This window comes from Anolis sagrei, chromosome 3, assembly GCF_037176765.1.
Source record: "Anolis sagrei isolate rAnoSag1 chromosome 3, rAnoSag1.mat, whole genome shotgun sequence".
Classification (NCBI taxonomy): Eukaryota; Metazoa; Chordata; class Lepidosauria; order Squamata; family Dactyloidae; genus Anolis; species Anolis sagrei.
In genome coordinates, this window is record NC_090023.1 from 216,257,159 (window position 1) to 216,273,787 (window position 16,629).

Consider the following 16,629-nt stretch of genomic DNA (forward strand, 5'->3'; position numbering starts at 1 on the left):
TGGATGTGAGAGCTGGACCATAAGGAAGCTGAGCAAAGAAAGATAGATGTTTTTGAACTGTGGAGTTGGAGGAAAATTCTGAGAGTGCCTTGGACCGCAAGAAGATCAATCCAGTCCATCCTCCAGGTAATAAAGCCCGACTGCTCACTGGAGGGAAGGATATTAGAGGCAAAGATGAAGTACTTTGGCCACATAATTAGAAGACAGGAAATCTTGGACAAGATAATGATGCTGGGGAAAATGGAAGGGAAAAGGAAGAGGGGGTGACAAGGGACAAGATGGATGGATGTTAGCTTTGAAATAACTGGCTTGACCTTGAAGGAACTGGGCATGGCAACAGCCAACAGAGAGCTCTGGTGTGGGCTGGCCCATGAGGTCACAAAGAGTTGGAAGTGACTGAACTAATAAACAACAACAAAAAATTCATAGACAAGTTGGAAATTTTATTTTAACGAATTGCTGCTTCATTTATTTTCAGCACCCAAACATTATTTCAAATGCATACTATTTTTTTCCTTCAAATTTTGCATTATAGTCAGTCTACTGGTTGCTACTGGCTTTGAAAGTAGGAATTTTATTGAAGACCCATGTGTCACCAAGCTGAAATCACAATTGGCTAAGCCAAAGTGAAAACAGTGAAAAGTTTTTAAAAGAAAGGGTAGAAAGCTATTAATAGTATTATGCCTCACTAATATGCTGTTTATTTTTTGTAAAATCTACTGGTGAAACATGATTTATAAAGTTGCAGCATCTCACTCCTTTGCCTTTTAGCCAAAAATCAGATCAGTAAAACGTTTTTTGTCTTGCTGGTTGAAACTTATGGAAAGTAAAGTTGGTAGCAAGTCCAGATTATGTTATGTTGTAAGTGATAAAGAATCCTTTTAATACACCATGCAAAAAGGTCTTTAAAATGCTCTCTTTCTGAACCTGAAGTGTCCTGGGACTAGCTCTTGATATAAAAATTCATAGAAACCTGTTTTTTCCCCTGAATGTGGTAATGCCTTGCCTTAGTGCTGTGGTGTTCGAATTCACATTGGCCAGGTTGTTCTGTAAATTAAACACTGACAGCTCCCCTCAGGGGAACAGCCAATGTATTTATGATGATGTGCTGATTACACAAAATACACTGCAAGCAGAAAACAGCTGCAGAGAACAAACCTCTTAAAAGAATACAATTACAAATAGCACTCTTAGTATTTCTAGTGGCAAGGGTAAAATACAGCATGTTAATGTAAAGGGTTTATTTTTTCCTTAAAAGATGGTTTTGAAAAAAGAAGTGCGATTTGAAGGTGGAAAGCCTTAAAGTACAGTTGGATTTGCATGTAGTTTCTCTGAATGTTGCATGTGACTCCTGTGCCCCAAGCTTGTGTTTGTTGCCCATGTTACTCATTTTCCTTTTGATTTCCAGACAGTTTTCCAGAAAAAGCTCGAGCATTTGTTCAGTTTTTCACAGCTACTGGATTGAACAGGAACAGGTGCCACCTTGTGATTGCAGGATAATGTACCTATCTATATGGACTACAAGCCACTAGTGCATTCAATACATTGCTTGGATCATGTACCACAGTGAAATTTAGCATGCCATTTCTGGCCTAGAACACCTTTAATTATGATGCAGGGAAGAACAGTTTCCTGTTCTAGACTAGAGCTGATGTTATTGGTATATTTGCATGTGTGAACATATATACAGAGAGTGCAAACTGTGTGTGACTGCAATGAAATCTCTACAAGAAATATTCAAAGTCCTCTTCCTAATGGAAAATAATCCAGCAGCACTTTGGCAGAATTAATGCTTAGAGAAGCAAGATATAAAATATTTGGAAATATGGGGGGGGGGGGGGGGGGGGATGCACGTAGAAAAGGGAGAACTACCATTAAGTTTGGTGCAAGTAAGAATATGAGGGCCACATATCCTAAATGCAACAGATCCCATCTGATCTTGAAAACTAAGAAGGGCCAACCTGAGTACTTGAGTGGAAGACTGGCAGTTAATACTAGGTGCTGTAGGCTATATTTCAGAGAAAGGAAATGACAAAACTACCTCTTAATATTTCTTGCCTGAGAAAATCCGATCACATTTATGTAGTCTCAATATGTTAACAGGTCACTTGAAGCTACATACATGTGTATACACAGTTGTAAGAACATGAGATTAATTATACATACACTATTACATGATCCTTTAAGCTTAAGGCTTCTTTTTTTTTTAAAGGAAAATACAAATATATCTAGTATAGCTTCCCAAGATCTACAAAAGAACACCTCAGCAAGCGGAAGTCCAAAAGTGGCAGGCTAAAGCACAGAACCTTGGTTAGTGGCTGAGACCAAATGAGAAACTCCTCTCCCCTCCCCCGGGCACACAAGTCGCCCAGAATACTGGGCGACTTGGAAGGCGTTGAACAGACTGCGCTCTGGCACCATGAGAAGCAGAGCTAACCTTAAGAAATGGGGCTTAAAATTACCTGAGTGCATGTTTTTGCCATTTGGCAAAAAAGAAGTCGAGGTGGGGAAATAAAGTGGAAAATATCACCTTTAACACAATAAAAATCATAAGTGACAAATAGAAAGAAGATTATGTGTATCTGACCTTAGAAACATAATGTATACATTATTTTGCTTAACTTCTTTATGAACTCATGTTCATACAGAAAAGGATGAATGGGCCATATTAATCTAATATTTATCCAGACCATTATTATTATTATTATTATTATTATTATTATTATTATACAGTAGAGTCTCGCTTATCCAACATAAACAGAATGTTGGATAACTGAAAATGTTGAATAACAAGGAGGGATACGGAAAAGCCTATTAAACATCAAATTATGTTATGATTTTACAAATTAAATACCGAAACATCATGTTTTACAACAAATCGACAGAAAAACCATTCAATACACTGTAACATTATGTAGTAATTACTGTATTTACGAATTTAGCACCAAAACATCGTAATGTATTGAAACAGCTGTAGATCCAGACGGCGTCCACAACGTTGGATGAGTGAAGGTTGGATAAGCAAGACTCTACTGTAGTAGCATTTTTACCATTAAGGACCTCAAGAGTTTTTTAAAAAGTATAATCCCACTGTAAATAGCCTCCCCGAACCAGTATTTCAATTAAAACAGAAAAAAATGCCTTGTATCTAACCATGTCTTTGCTTTATCCAAAAGTGCTTCTGTGAATTGTTCTGTTTTTAAAGGCAATCCTCTTTCTGTAATACACACACTATGGTTCTCATCACCATGTCCCATTCTGTTCCAAGGGATTCCCTAACAATTAAGACCTTTTTGACAAGAGGGGTCTTAAAGGGCTGCAGAACTGAGCCAGCTTTAACTGTTTGCTCACATTATTGGGCATATAGCTTTTGTCTTGAAATGCTTATGAAGGATGGTCTAGCACCACACTGTGTTCGTTGTTTATATGTAGGGTCTGTAAGATATTTATGATTGTGTTTAGGGATAAGGCACATTTCTGTTATATATTACTGCACCACCATCTATAAAACACATTTAGCATTAGATTTTAGATGTAAAGGGAAACATGCTTAAATTCCATGGCACATTTTTAAACATACAAGAGAGATAACCATTCTGTCATGTTCTAATCAAAAACACCTCTGTTCACCCTGGAACAAAGCAAAATCATTTTTCCTATCTGTGTGTCCCCAGTGAGTTGTAATTAGTGCGTATTGGCCTTTTCATTTTCCAAGTCTGTTTTGAGACTTCTGTGTTTGTCTTGCTCTGATGTCTATCCCATGTGGTAAACCAGAGTTCTGCATAATCAGCCCACTTTAATCAATAGAATAATTGATAAACCAGCTAAGATTTAAACTGATTACCTCCCCAGTTGAACTCCCCAGGGGGCCAGGAGCTCTCTAAATTTTTGACGTGCATTGTGCACCTTGTGTATGAAGTGTGGGTTGAATTATCTGTTTTTATTTGCTTAATGATGGGAGGTTGTTAAAGTCAAATGTTTAATTAACCCAGCAATGGGCTGCGCTGTCTCTTACACACGCACCCAGCTGATTGAGATCTCTCACAGAGAATACTGAATAGGAAGGATAATGTGGCACTCAGATGGAAGATTGCTTTTTCAATCCATTTGCTGGGTCACTGCTTTGAATGTCTTATTGGATGAAAGGCATTCAGCCCAAGGGGGGAAAGAGCCCAGCATTTAAGTACATTTTGTTTCTCTCCTGATCCCCTCCCCACCCAGAAGTTAACTAAAACAGATATGTTGTAGGTTTAATAGGCCATTCATGTCCAAGCAAGAGAATGTGAATAGTGGGTTTCAATCTATTCTGGCTTAAAGCTGTTTACTTTTTTAGGAATCAAAAATCTGACTAGTCTTATAGTATCGGAACAAGAGCTGTTATACACATACATTCCTGAATTCAATTCTGATGATGTTGGATGGATCAAAGGGAAAACTAACATTCCCTCTCTGTCAATGAGGAAATGTATTCTGTTTTTAAAGATATTACTGAATTGATAATGTTCCAGAGTTTGGAGTTTTGTTATTTGAAAACTGTATACCATAGATAAAGGTGACAATCTAAGAGCAGAAGGTGGTTTTTGCCACCATGAAAAGTGAAGTAGATAAAGAAGCACAATTTCCTGGATATAAGTTGGTTGATTCATATGAAATCTTGTTCCATGCTAGGTGGAGTATGTTAGATTCTTCATTATGTATTCATTTTCCTTGGGAGTTATTCATTTTGCAGCCTGTAGCAGCGGATGTTAGGACAGGAGAAACACTACTGTATGTTCTGCATAAGTGCATATTTGTATATTTGTGTAAGGATGTGTAGTTCTGTATCTGTTCCTATGATAATCTTTTACACACCCGCTAAGCACAGTCTGTCAGTAGTTTGCTGTTTTGGATAGAGGATTCAGCTATCTCCTTAACTTGACCAAAGAGTTTTAGACAGTGAATTGCATGGAGCACTAATTCTGTTCCCTAACAAATTGGTGTAATTTTTCCCCACAGTATAGTATTTTGTTTTTCACTTAAACTAGAAGATATTCTGGTAAGTATTAAATTACTGTGGTGGTTCTCATACCATTCTAAATTTTCTTATATTTTTCTAATCTGACTCACAGAAAACTTATAGTAACAGATACTCTTCTAAATGGGATGAAGTGCTGCAATAGTCCTATATTAGCTATGGGTTTGAACCACAAAATTGTAACCACTGTAAGCCATAAAAGGTGTTCATAATTGGAATATGTTAGATTGTGGTCTATTTGATACAGAAAGCATGTAGGCGTGGTTCAGCTGGTAAAGGGATAAATGAGAATATATGGAGGAAACAACCAACTAACATCCATAACCCAGTTGAGAAGTGGGGTTGGTAAGAAATCAGTAATTGAAAGCCTCGGACTTTCTGTTTGTGTCTCACAAGTAAAGATAACATTTCATGTTATTTTCTGATATGGTTTGAAATTTTCACTTGTTACTGAGAATCTAATTAGATAGGCACCCTTGAAAAGTTGTTAACAGTAAGTTGATTTAAAGAGTTAAGTAATCTAAGTCACCATTAATTTAAGCAGGACGCCAAAAGACAAGAGCTGCTCTTATCACAGCTTACAAAAGCAGACTGTGAGAAGTGAGGAGGACCATTAAATCGAAACATGCTGTAGCAGGGCATCTATCCTTCAGTCATACACTCCCAGCACTCGTTTCTCCTAAGCCTTATGTCTAAATTCACATTATCACTGGCAACAGCATCCCAGCTTGTTTTTTTGTTATGCATCTTTGGGACAACTCTGAGACCTCCCCCATCCGATCATGCAGTCCTCACTCCTCCCTAAGTCTGCCTTTTTCCTGGCAAAAAAGGGGGAATTGCCTCTCCTTGAAACATCCAGGAAGAGCAGTTCCTCCTTTTAAGTAAGTGCATTGTTTAACACTGAAAACTGTTTTTCAAAACAAAAAGAAGTCAATGTTTTGAAATTATTATGGGGTGTTGCCATTTTTTGATATTTCCAGTAGAGGAAAATTATCCCCTGCATCTGTCGAAATTTCCCATATTGAATTGGAATCATTATTTCCCATAGCTTTTATGAGGAAGAGTTTTACATTGGGACTTATGACAAGGAAACAAGGTTGCTTTGGAGATGTGATTCCGTGAGCCAGAGAACTAAAGGTGGCACTTGAGAACAGGCACAAATCAAAGAACTGTTAGATATGTTTTGCAATGGAAAAATAAGTTCCCAGCTAACTTTTAAAGGGCATCAGATTCAGGATTGTATCTCTGTTAGAGATGTTTAAGTAGATGTATGTAGAGAAATGAAAATATGCACTGAAATTATCTAATGTTTTAATTTGCTAAATGCTTTCAATTCCCAGGTGAAGCTATAATAAATACTGAAAAAAGAAAATGGATTTATGTCTAGAGAATTTGAATGAATAAAAAGTAGTTTTAAAAATCCTCCACACACCTTTTGACTCCTGCTGCCTCTTGTTACTACTAGAAATATACCTTTAACCTCCACCCCACCCTTGGCATGTCACTGAAGTTCATAACCTACTGTTCTTCCCTTCAATTAGTTGTCACCAGTACTCAGAAAAATCTTGAATTACACTATGGAGAACTGAATGAATGGCTAATTTTTAATTTTATTGTATTTTCATATTGGAATCAATGATTTCAAAAGTATTGTAGGTTCAAACAATGGAATGGAAGCACAGTAGATCAATAAAAATTGCTGCAGTTGCATGTGTTCTTGAGTTCCACGCTGAAACTATACCCACCGATTGTGCCTTGCATGCTTCTAGAAAGCTAGCTGACTGTGGATTCAGCAGTGATATAGATGGGAATATATGTCTATCATTGTTGAAAGCAGGGAAGAAAATGTAAACTTCAGAGAACAGAAACTCAGATTTAGAGCTATGTCATAATAGCTTTAATTCTAGGTATGTGTGACTGATTTCATGGTACAATCATATTGGAAAGAGAATTTAAAGACAAATTCCTTTGTTTTGTCTTATGCTTCAAATGGTTTTAAGAATACGCTGGTAAATATTGTTTGACTTTTCAGCTATCAAAATGTGCTATCTGGAAAGACAACAAAAATACATATTGGTAAAGCAGTCTTTAAGAGGCGAATTGTTTTGAAAATCATTAAGGATTCCTTAAGGTCCTGAAGGTTTCTGTTGCACTGATTTAACCTCCTGTTAAGAAAAATTAAGAAACAGCTTTGCCTAATGCAGACGTCAGTTATAAAAATAACCAGATGTCCTGATTAGGAGAAGTGAATGTTCTTTGGTTAATATGTAGAAAATTATATTCAAAGTTCTCTGGATGTATATGTATATAATATGATCCCATCAAAATGTATTTTAAAAGCAACCGGCCAGCTAGCTTGTGAGAATAGGAAAATTCAGTGTTTTAAAAACTACCGCGTTCTATTCTTTCTGAAGTCATAAGAATAAATATAAAACAGTGTTTGGTTCCTGGGACTGAAAATTATGCATGCCTTGTTTATAATAGAACAACAGAGACTAGGCATATCTAGTGATCTAGACTTCTTCTTTTTTTAAATGATGGGGTTGATCTTAAATCTTTTGGAAAATATAATTTTCACACAGGAGGCTTTTAGGCAGACAATTGTAGAAGCTGAACTTTCAAGTATTTTAACTGTAATAGTTTCAAAAACAAACATAATAAATAGGAACGAACAAGAAGTAATGTGATTGCCTATGCTGTGTGTTTTTGTATGGTTTTAATATCCTGTTTTATTATAGTGAAGCATGCTGATGTGGCATTTTGAGATATGCTACAAAATAGGAAATATATGGTATTGACTTCATAAAATAAGAAAAGGTTGCCATAATGACACATAGACTTGACATACATCCCCTCCTCCAAATATGAATTGCTGATTCGGTTCTCAGCAGCTTGCCTTAAAAACTCCAGAGTCAGACTGCATGAGCAACAGCTCATTGTTTCTTTAGTAGGCAACAAACCAATCTCACATAAAAATGAATCAAATGAGTAGAGCGAGCTGTAAAGTTTGTTACATTCCCATGTTCCCTTCATAATCAGTTCTAGTGTAAACTGGTACCAAATTAGCCTAAATATAAGCATCCTACAAATAATGTTTACTTACATGAAGCTCAGAAAGACTAAAAATGCCGCCAACATCTCGGTTTTGTTGCAATGTGTTTTAAATAGCCCACAAGAGTTCTTTTGAATAGAGATTTGGATCTACATTGCCATGTCCCTCTTTGGGGATACTCCCCATGGGACAAGCTGCTTTGTATAGCTTCAGTTAGTCTTGTGGTTTGTTTCTGTTTTTCTCCACCATTAATCCCTCCTAGTGTTACAAGGACTGCCTTTTGGTCATAGGTACTTAATTCCTCTTGAGCTGGGAGAAGGAAGTCTGCTAAACGGTTTAATAGGATGTTGAGCCCATAAGTTTTGTAAAGATGTTTACTTCCTTTTTCACATGAGCCGTGTCAGTTTTCCAACTAGTGGTTTTTGAAATAGCTGAGATTTATAAACTGCCAAACTGCATTTATGAAATCGGGATGCTGACGGTCCCTTTACAGTAGCAGGGCTCTTGGACTCATCTATCACTTGCAGAGGTTATTGGAAAGGGACTATAGCAGTTTTTACTCTCCTGCAACCATTAGACTAGTGTTTATTTCCTTTCTCCTCTTTAATCCATGCCATGGCAGTCTCAAAGTAATTCAAATGAATTTTTCCAGCCCTCACCTTTTGTGTTTTCTGACAATGTACTGAAATTCAGGTTGTATACACATACACACACATAGCCTCCCTTTCCTGGAATGCTAGGAAACTAAATGTGAACCTCTCAAAGCATCTAGAATGTTATGTTTGACCTTTAGATTGTCCTTGGGTTCCTTATGAAATTAGTTGAGACCTGACTGGGCTATTTACTATATCTCACTTTTATAGACCAGAACTGTTTTTGTCAGGCTAGACACATTTACTTCTTCTTACTAGCACAGTGCTTTTTTCTTCCGTAATCCACACAGTCTTGTCTTTTGAACTAATGTGTATTCATACATGGTGCCTTGGATAAGTCCTACTTGTTTAGAAAAGATTTGTTTGTCACCAGAAGCTCTGCCAAAATAGGAAAATACACATGACAAGACATTTGTAACTGGTTTTCTCCCTCAAAGCAGTATGCATCTTCCTTATTGGAAACAGGTTTTAAAGTCAGTAGCATCTTTTAAAGACCAGTTCTGCACAAATTCTGGCCTCTGGGATAATGACAAGTGTTTTGCCTGCATAATCTCTCTCTCTCTCTCTCTCTCTCTCTCTCTCTCTCTATATATATATATATATATATATATATATATATATATATCCATCCCCCTTTTGAGGTCCCCACACACCTAGTTTCCCTCAAGCTCATCATCTCTGTCAGGTTAATCAATAGGCACCGTATGGCAGAGGGTCAGTAATCAGTGTCATCATGCCTTTAAATCGTGTTGAAAATTTGCTTAAAGCCTGGGCCAATTAACATCGAGATGATGAATGGATGGCTAGATGGGAAGAGCCTGGCGCTTGGGGGCTTTGTGCAAAGGAGATGCTCAGCTGTTGAGCAGCCGACACCAGCGAATAAAATCAGCCATTCATGTGAGCTCAGTCCACCCACTCTTAATGATAATGTCAATCTAGCAAAATATATACACATTGGAGTTGTCATGAGTTCATAAATCAAAGGAGTTTGTCAAAGGCATTCAGATTAACGAGGCAGCAGCAATAACAAGTCAAATTTGCATAGAGAATTGCCCGAATCTCAGTAAATTATGATCCTGTTTTTCATTTGATTATTTGCTAATGTCTCAAGAGGGAGAATGATTATATTAGCATGCAAAATCTACTCCAGAAGTAGGAATCAGAGGTACAGCCGACCAGCACATGACAACAATTAATCAGTTTCTGCATACTACCATGAACACACAAGGCCCAGAAATGAACTCCTTTTATTATTATTTCTCCTTGCTACTGATCCAAATGGTTCAGCTTGACAGCGACTTTATATTGCTTTAACAGTGTTCTGAATTGTGCCTGCAGGCAAGACATAGTTATGCAGCTATAACCAACCTATCCATCTGCCAACCAGATTGGAATTCTCCTATCCAAAGCTTCCATTAACCCCCACTGACAGCTCCAAACAGGATTAAGGATTTGAAAGCATAAAAAAGTACTCTCTGCATAGACATGGTTTCTTTCTCCTTGTGTCTATTACAGACACATACACATGCACACACATCTTGATATCTGAAAAACTGCTACATCTGTATAGCTTTATAATTAGCATTGGCAAACACAGCCCTTTTCTCTTTCCATCCATGGGGGGGGGGGGGGCACCTCCCCAGTTGGCATTATTATGACCCCTGCTGTGAGACATGAGGCAGTCTTAAAGGTGGCTCTCTTCAGCTGATGGCCCTTTGGAATGTTTTCACCCATCCATTATATCTAATTCTAGCATTTCTTTGGATAGGTTGGAAGAAATGCTCAATGTCACAGTTTAGATGCACAGATGTAACTGTGGCAATGGTTATGGGTGAAGTGGTTAGGTTTCATGATGTGGCATCTATATTAAAAATGTAAACTCTTCGTTAATTTAGTTTTTCTCACACAGGGGCAACCTGTGAGCAGTTTCTAAGAATTGTCTTTTCTATCACAAAAACATGTTTCCCTATTACTTCCAGCAAAAAAAGAAGAGCTTTTTGACTCAGTGTCTACAATTAGTATTGTTATTCTACTAAAATAAGAATTAAGCTCTCAAACCCCATGCATAGCTTCCTCAAATGTTACGACTGTTTTTGCCTTTGGCCTTTTACTTCATCCTTCCCCAATTTGATGCATCCGCATCTCTTAGACTAGAGCTCCCATATTCCCGCAACCAGAATGTATGAGATATTTTGAGATGTTTCATGCATCTAGAATGTACCAAATTGAGAGAGTCTGCTCTATATTGTGACAGTGGAAGTTACGTTTTGATTCACTTTTTCCAGAGAAAGGAGATAGGAAAGCTTATGGCTAAAGCTACATGTTGAAAACTTAGTTGACACAAGCATTTTTAATATGGGATTTGTATCTCGTTATTTACTGTTATTTACATTCCATCCTGACAATGTTGCTGCCATCAACCCAGTGCATTATTGGCTCCTGGCTAGTTAGGCTTAATATTTCGATAGTGGCTGTCATAAGGAAGAGGGAGCAGGCTTGTTTTCCGCTGCTCTGGAAACTAGGACTCAGAGCAATGGATTCAAATTACAGGAAAGGAGATTTCACTTGAACATTAAAAAGAACTTCCTGACCATTTTGAGCTGTTCAACAATGGAACGCCCTGCCTCGGCGTGTGGTGGAAGCTCCTTCCTTGGAAGCTTTTAAACAGAGGGTGGATGGCAATCTGTCAGGGGTACTTTGATTGTTCTTTTCCTGCATGGCAGGGGATTAGACTAGATGGCCCATGTGGTCTCTTCCAACTCTATTATTCTATGAAAACTATTTCACATGATCTCTAAATTATTCAGGTTTCATTTTGGCACAATGATTGATATAGTGTTTTTCTTTAATTTTTTGTATTAAAGACTGTGCCATTATCTGTTCCTTGTGTTGTTTTGGCAAAGAAAAGAGCTCCATGCTTTGTGTTAAGATTTATTTATTGATCACCACGTGATGTCCATGTATACAGTTACCTCTGTGGGTGCCTGAAGAATTTCCCATTACTGTGGAAAGGCAGTGCCATTTTGGTTTTATCTAGTTCTCCATCTATGTCATCCATGAGGAGCAAGGGGTTTTCCTAAATAGCATTTACTAATCATGGAGTAATTCTGAATGCTACTTATCTGGTGAGAAGATGTAGTCTGTGCTGAGACTACTAAGTTTCTTCTGTTACTTTAGGAAATTGATGGATATGAAGGAATATTTCAGGAGCACATATCAGAAAATAAATTGGTATACAAAATGATACAGTTCATAGCGTTCTGTTGTCCATAGTCAAGCGAAAAGGTGACAGAAGCTAGATCAGAATCTACTGTGAATCCGTTGGTGATCTGTGGTCAGTGGATAAGTTTCCAATTGGACCTATTGTATACTTTACTTTTATTTCTTTGGATGTGGCTCATCAGGTTCCAACTATTTTACAAGCCAGAAGATTGTCCATCACTACTATAAATGAAAAAATATCTGGTGTGCAAGATTTGCATGTCAGAAAGTCTCCATATACTATAGCATTTGCTTGCTAACCTTAGCAAGCAAGTTTGTCAAATACGAATAGTTTCACCCAGTGGTGAAAATAAAAGTTCAAGCTTCGTACAATAACAAGCTGTCTGGATGTTTAATCACATCTCCTTTTGTTTTCTTGATGCACATTTCATTCTTGCTTCTGAATACTATGTTCAGCTGTTTCTGGATGTTACAGTAAAAAGTGTTGGTCAGAAGCAAAGATTTCTAATGTGTGCTCTTAAGACCATATATTTCTCCAGGACATCCAACTATGATCTTCATAGAGGTTTGTGGAAACTCTAGGAAGATTCAGTGAGGATCACACACATATATATCTGTTGTACATTTAAGACACGGGTCACACCTAAAACATGCCTACCACTGAAAAGAATTTTCAATTGCAAATTCTGTTTCAGAAATGTTCTAAACCTTGTTGTCCACCTGGAACAAAGATTTTCAGTTTTAAGTGATTTGCTCCATCTTTGCTTCTTAAAGAGGATAATGTTTTCCAGTCTTTCAGCCTTTGCGAAGCGTAACTTAACTTGCTGACAAAAGTGCATGAACAGCGCTCCTCTTTAATAGTCTGCTGTGTTGGTGCAGTAGAATGGGGCGATGGCAAGCTGTGAGCTACCATATGCACTTGGCAGTCATTGTCTGGTCTTTGTTCAGCCAACCTCTTAGTCTTGCCACCTATAAAGATAATGAATGAAACAAAGGCTTCAAATTAGCTTTTTAGTTTCAAGAAAGAAATTGGTAAACTTGAAGCATGTTGGGATAGGCAACTAAAAGGCCATGGGATTTGTTGATGTATTGCACCTGAAAGAAAGGCATAGGAGCAAAGAGGTGTATGGACTAAAAGTATTTATTTATTTACCCTATTTATGCCCCACCTTTCTGACTCTGTAGGGGACTCAAGGCGGTGTTCATATAGTCAACTATTCAATGCCTTCGAACAAGCATGCCTTAAAACAAACATTTAAACATCACAATCACTATTAAAATCACACCATCCAAAATTATTATCCAGTGCCATTCCAGAATTCATTTCACATATTTCCTATCTGTTATTGCACTACAATTACAAATAAATATTTTTTTCTAGAAAAGTACTTACATATCAATTTGCCATAATATTCTTCCAATTTTACTTATTTTATACTTCAACATTTGCTCAGTATTTTACTTTTTTGTTGAATGTGAATTTTCTTGCTATTCATTCCGATGAGATACTTTGATCAAATCCTGGGCCCAGTTCAACATCTTTATTAATGACTTATATGAAGGGTTAGAGGGCAGGATCATCAAGTTGCAGATGACACCAAATTGGGAGGGATAGCCAATACTCCAGAGGACAGGAGCAATATTCAAAACGATCTTGACAGATTAGAGAGATGGGCCAAAACTAACAAAATGAAGTTCAACAGGGACAAATGCAAGATACTCCACTTAGGCAGAAAAAACGAAATGCAAAGATACAGAATGGGGGGCAATGCCTGGCTTGAGAGCAGTACGTGTGAAAAAGATCTTGGACTCTTCCTGGACGACAAGTTAAACATGAGCCAACAATGTGATGCGGTGGCTAAAAAGGTCAAGGAGATTTTGGCCTGTATCAATAGGAGCATAGTGTCTAGATCTAGGGAAGTAATGCTACCCCTCTATTCTGCTTTGGTTTGACCACACCTGGAATATTGTGTCCGATTTCACCATAATTCAAGAGAGATATTGACAAGCTAGAATGTGTCCAGAGGAGGGCGACTAAAATGATCAAGGGTCTGGAGAACAAGCCTTATGAGGAGCGACTTAAGGAGCTGGGCATGTTTAGCCTGAAGAAGGCTGGGAGGAGATATGAAACCCATGTATAAATATGTGAGAGGAAGCCACAGGGAGGAGGGAGCAAGTTTGTTTTCTGCTTCCTTGGAGACTAGGACAATGGCTTCAAACTACAAGGGAGGAGATTCCATCTGAACATGAGGAAGAACTTCCTGACTGTGAGAGCCGTTCAGCAGTGGAACTCTCTGCCCCGGAGTGTGGTGGAGGCTCCTTCTTTGGAAGCTTTTAAACAGATGCTGGATGGCCATCTGTCAGGGGTGATTTGAATGAAATATTCCTGCTTCTTGGCAGGGGGTTGGACTGGGTGGCCCATGAGGTCTCTTCCAACTCTTTGATTCTATGTTCTGTAAATAGCTTGTTAGGTAGAAATCCTGTAAGCTTTTTGTACACTTTGAAACATTTATTTGCCTATTTACAATGTTTTTATGTTCCTCTTCAGCTCTCAAAGAATGTCCGGATCGCTAGTGTTGGTGCATAGCACACTAAACTATTTTGTCCCGGTGGCATGGTGCTTTACTATTCTCTTATGCTTATCTTGATATTTATTCTACAATTAAAAAGATAAATTTGAATTTCCCTACCAACCAGTTTACTATTATCAGCTCAGTAGTTTCCATTCTACATTTCTAAATTCTAAAATTAACATTTTTATCTTATAATGCATCTTGGGAAGGCATCAGACATCAATAAAATATTTTTATATTATGATAATTGATTTTTGAGTGTAATTTCTGTGAAAAAACAAGATCACCAGTTCATCATATTTCTGCCAAATGAGGCCATTTTCAGCTGTGAGCCCCCACATGTTGTTAGGCAGCAGCTCCCATCACTTCTTTTCATTGTGTGTAGTGATCAAGGATGATGGAGACAGAAACGCTGTCTGTAAGAGAATGAAACAGTTTTACTGGTCATGTTTTATGGGCTTGGCTGTAAGCACTGCCCCCATAAAAGAGTGCCTGAGAAGTCACTTGCATTTCAAAATAATGGATTGCATACTGTCTTTCAACATTACTTAGACACCCTTGTAATTGTGGAAGATTTTTGAGGAGCAGGTATATAGGGTAAAACTCTGATCTTTACCTTGATGGCAGAGCATGCACACAAGGGGGCATAGATCAGTAATTTTGCAAATTGCTTTGTCTCAGTTTAATGCTATTGCCAGTTGAAGGGTCTTAGATAGCTGGGCTGGAAACAATTCTCTGCCTGAAACCTTGGAAGAGCTAGCATGAGTGAAAGTAGACAATGTTGGGCATAGATGGACCAGTGATGGTAGTATATGGGTTGTTCATGACAGTTCATTGATTTTTCAAATATTATATTGAATGTATGGAAATGAGCATTTTTGTTGTAATGTGCCCCAATTAGGGCACATTACAACCAAAGGATTTACTCAGCAAAAATATTCAGAGGAACTTTGCCATTGCCTTCATCTAAGGCTGAGATAATTTGAGTTGCCAAGATCTTCCATTGGGTTTGCATGGCTTAGTATGGATTTCAACTCTTGTTTCTGGTGTACTGCTCTAACTTTCAAACTGCTATACCATATTAACTCTCAGTGAGCATTTACATTTTTAAAGATAATGAGATGAACTCTGTGGTTACTGTTCTTTATATGCAGTGCCTTACATGGAGCCCCCGGTGGTGCAGTGGGTTAAACCCCTGTGCCGGCAGGACTGAAGACCAACAGGTCGCAGGTTCGAATCTGGGGAGAGGCGGATGAGCTCCCTCTATCAGCTCCAGCTCCTCATGCGGGGACACGAGAGAAGCCTCCCACAAGGATGATAAAAACATCAAATCATCCAGGCGTCCCCTGGGCAACGTTCTTGCAGACGGCCAATTCTCTCACACCAGAAGCGACTTGCTCCTGACACGACCAAAGTGCCTTACATAAGTGTTCACATGCACCCTTTAATTTTTCCATCTCTTTTTTTGGTATTATAACCTGGAGTTGAAGGCTTATTTGCAAAATATTGCTTATGGTCATAAAGCAAAAACAACAATGATGTATAGCTTCCATAGGTATTCATCTCTTTTGCAGGGCATGCCATGTGTGTGCAGTTTCAGTGCCACATCATATCAGATTTAACTACACCTGCTTCAGTAAGACCCAGAGTTTGTTGAGGAACATATCTAAATAAGCAACATCATGAAAACCAAAAAAGCTATCAAAACAAGTCCCAGATAAAGTTGTGCAAAAACACTGATTGGGGTTGGGTTATTTAAAAAAAATAACGAACTATGAATATCTTCAGGAACAGTATTATATCCATGATTGTAACATAGAAGAAATATGTCTCAGCTGTGATTTTACCTAGTGAAGGATATTCGTCAAAGACACAACCAAGTGTTAACTCAAAAGAGATAGAGGTATAGCTGAGGTGGGAAAGGGGTAGTTATTACCCAATTCCCAGAAAATCTGGATTTTATGGGGAAATGATGAGAGGAAAGCTGTTAAACAACTTAAGTTGTGTGATTTCAAGTCATTTCCAACCTATGGTGAACATATCACAGGGTTTTCTTGGCAAAATTTGATAAGACGATGCTTTTACCTACCTCTGAGGCTGAGTGAATGTGATTTG

General features: G+C 38.0%; 1 protein-coding gene across 7 annotated transcripts in view; it reads left to right on the forward strand.

Moving 5' to 3' along the window:
* BTRC (beta-transducin repeat containing E3 ubiquitin protein ligase) overlaps positions 1-16,629 on the forward strand; it is a 139,716-nt gene that overhangs the window by 45,296 nt on the left and 77,791 nt on the right. The gene's annotated exons all lie outside the window — the stretch shown is intronic.